Source organism: Emiliania huxleyi, assembly GCF_000372725.1.
Source record: "Emiliania huxleyi CCMP1516 chromosome Unknown EMIHUscaffold_1434, whole genome shotgun sequence".
Lineage (NCBI taxonomy): Eukaryota > Haptophyta > Isochrysidales > Noelaerhabdaceae > Emiliania > Emiliania huxleyi.
The window spans coordinates 1-3862 of record NW_005201160.1 but is presented as its reverse complement, the minus strand read 5'-3'; positions in this window follow the sequence as shown (position 1 = coordinate 3862).

The following is a 3862-nucleotide window of genomic DNA, read 5'->3' as shown; positions in this document are numbered from 1 at the left end:
CGTTGCTCGTACGTGAGGGCGAGCGCGCTACGGAGAAGGAGTGGCGGCGGGCGCGGGGCGAGGCGAGGGCGCGGAGGTGGCGGCAACTCACGTGGTGAAAAGCACGCAAAAAAAGAATTCGCGCTCCGGGCAAAAAAAAGAAATCAAGCCGGCGCTCCAAGTGCTCCTTGGCACAAGTGTTTGTGTCTGTGTGTCGCTCGTGCGTGCCGTCATCATCTGTCCAGCGTCCAGCCATACCGCGTTGTCCAGTCCGAGCCTGGCTGTTCTTCACCTTGAAGAAACCGCGCGCCAACGGGTCGCTGTTCCCCTCAGTACGCAAGGAGAGTTCGAGTAATTCACAGTATTTCCAGTATCCCAGTATCCGAGGTGCTGTGGCGCAGTATTCCAGTATTTCAGACACGCAAAGCAAGTATTTTTATTGCAATACTGCATGCTACCTGCACACGGCCCTTGGCCAAGTATCCCAATATCCCACAAGCGAGGGCCAAGTATCGGTGGCGCAAATACCTCTCTGCCGCGAGGGTGATACTGCAATACTGGGCCTGGGGCATGCAGATATTGTGTTACTGAAGTAGTGTGGCCCTGGCAGTATCGCGCAGTATTTCCACCGAAATACTCGGAGCCGGCGCATCGGATACTGGGATACTGCAGGATACTGCGGGATACTGCTGGATACTGCTGGATACTGGCAATGCATGGAGGTTTGCCCGTGCGTAAGCCATGGTCCAGCAGCCAGCTGCATCCCCATCCTTCTCACTGGTAGTTGTCACCATGCAGCTGCACCCCTCCCTAGAGCATTCCCGGCTAATGTGGATACCGGATACTGGGATACTGGGATACTGCGGACCGGCTTGGGCCACAAATGTCGCAAGTGGGCTGTGGTGATGCCAGGCGTTATGTGATTGTTCCAGAATGCATCAGCAAGAGTTGCGATGTGTGGAAGCTCACGAGTTCTCCGACCGCAGCTCGACAGTCCGTAAAGAGCTCGTATCCGCTGCCATTTCTGCCGCCGAGCTGAACAGCGGCGGTGAAGCACGGCCGGCTGTGTCAGGACCGCGCCCGGCGCTGGAGAGTGCTCGAGAGCATCCGACATCGTCGGCCACAGCGGCAGGGTCGGCCGAGGTGATTCAGTTTATGTGCAGGTCCGTCACCCGTTTGCCGTGATGCTCGGCGGCGGCGCCCACACCGGTGGGTTCACTCGAGACGGTCCGGCGCCAAAGAGGAGCGTCGGTTACCAGAGCCTGGTATGTGGGAAGCGGTGTGCTGCCGATTCGGGTCGTGCGGGGCTGTTGGGGTCGGCGGGAAGAGACATCGAAGGAACTTCAACGACAGCTCTGTTCGGCGAAGCGCGAACTCGCAAGAAGGACGGCCCCCGGGACCCCCCGGGGCTTCTCGTTTGAGAAACAACTTGAACCACCACTATGTTTGGATCATGTCGGTCCTTTCTCACGTCCCGCAACGATCGCAATGACACCGCCCACCTGAATTGGACAAGTTTCGTGAGTCTCGAGGTTTTTGAGTCCGACTTCTCTTCATCGTCTCATCGCGGCGGCCCGCCTGATGCAAAACTTTGCACACGCCACCCGCAGACGCACGCCACATCTGGGATCTTCATCCACATATCTACAACTTGCTGGCGTGCGCAGAGACAGACAAGGGCGCCTCAGAGATTGCACCCCTCAGGCGCCCTTGTCTGCCCCCCCCTGGCATTTAATCTTATCTAGCCAGGGGTATTAGCCGCTCGTATGGCGGGGGTTGCCCTCCATCTGGGATGCGTCCCAGATGGAGGGGCATCTAGCATGCATGCAATGTCCCCGAGGCAGCAGTGGCGGCAGCCCTCGAGGGTCGTTGCTCAGGCGACTCTGAGAGTAGCGCGCACCTATTCAGTAGGCTGCTGGTGAACTAGTGAGCATGGGCTGCTGCGGTAACGCATGTACGGTGCAGCCCGCCCGCCACGAGAGAGTCACGTACAGAGAGAGAGAGAGAGATTTCCCCAGTGTGGAGGCAATGCACTAGGGCATGCACTGGACTCTGGGGTGTCGGGGGGGGGGGGGGGGCAGCCAATCTGAATCTACAGCCAATCTGAATCTACCTGGAATCGACCCGACGAAGGAGAGGGGAGAGGGAAAGCCAAAGGCATCCTTCGCCATGTGGTCGGGTGACCCTTATTACCCAGGTCGTGAATCGAAACTTTACTTGTCGCGAATCATGGGCGCCGCGATATCCGATACATGTAAGTAGAGGCGAACGATGGACGTTTTGTCGCCGACTGAAGCCCGTCGCGAACACCGTGCGCGGCAGCATTCAAGCGGCACAGGCATTGCGAGCACGCTGGTGCTCCTGCGTGCCGGCACCAAGCTTCAATTGCCGAGGCTGACACTGCATCACAACGTTGATATCGCATGCGGTGCGCTTGTGGGAGCTGACGCGCCCAGCCAATCCAGCGCCCCTAGCCATCGAGATAGCTCTGGGGCCCTTTTACAGCACAGCTGCTGTGCAATCTACTGTGATCCCTGTGCGTGCGCCGCAGGACGGTGACCACCTTACTGCGCTCAATGTTCGCGGCCGTAACGCCTCCCCGGTGTGAGTCTTCCTCCTCACACAGCACCAGCACCAGTGCACTGCCACGACACTCGCCCTCAGTTCCAGCACTGGCGCCTCTGCCGTCTTCGACCACCTTGTGCCTATGCCGCCTTCACCACCGCGCCAGCCCTTGCACACGCGTTTACACCATTGCGCCGGCAGGGCACGGGCACACGCTTTACGGCAGTCTTCACTTACCCACGCTGCTCAATTGGCTCAATCCCTCCCCACCTAGCTGCTGCCTCGCATCCCGCTGCTGGACGTACGACTGCGGCCGCAGCGCAATGCATCGCTCGAGGGCCGACCCCGGATACTGGGATACTGCAGGATACTGCGGGATACTGCTGGATACTGCTGGATACTGGCCATCTCTGATGCGGATACTGGGATACTTGGCGGGGCTGGAGGACCAAGTAGCGCCCAGTATTGCAGTATTATTACTTGGCGTTTAGCTCTGCGATATTGGGATACTTCGCCGGCGTGGATCGATTACTGTGATACTCACCGGGTGCGTCATCACGAGTATCGAAGTATCCGCGGTACCAGCTCGGAGTATTGAAGTATTATTACTGCGCAATATCTCAAAGGGGAATCGTTCACAGTATCCCAGTATTTGAGGCCTGCTGCGAAGTATCCCAGTATCTGGACAGCCTCCGCGAAGTAGAAGTAAGAAAATACTCCAACTCTCCTTGCGTACTCAATCGCAAGACAGCCTCCATTTGCTTTCAAGGCCCAATCTCTCGCGCGCTACCCCCGCCGCAATGCGCCGCCTCTGCCGGCCGCGAGCCGCACGCCGTGGGCCCCGCGACGCCTGCGGCTCGCGCAGCCCGCCGCGCCCGCACCACGCCCGTCATGCGGTGCGCCCTCTGTCGCCTCGCTTGTCAGCTGAGCGCCCCCCTTTGCGCTCCCGCTCGCAGGTGCGGCCACTACCATCGAGACGCATGCGATGCCGCCCACTCACCAGCCTTGCCGCGCGCCAGCCCGCTTCCGACGCTCTGCCCTCTCTCCCAGCATGAGAGCAAACCCGTCCCGCTCGCGAGCCTTTTCGCCCGCGGCTACAGTCCGAGTGTCGTGGCAGTGAAGGAGCGTGCCAATTGCTCGTCGTGACGCAAGCTCACGCCGCGGTTTGCTGCCCGTAGGTGCGCGCCACAATCAGCCTGAATGGAGAGATGCAATTTGATGCTGGTGCTGTGAATTTGGGCGGGGATAGTGTTGTACAGGGGGTAGAGGGTAGGGGATAGGGGTGAGTGTAGGGGCTGAAGGTGGAGGGGTGGGGGGG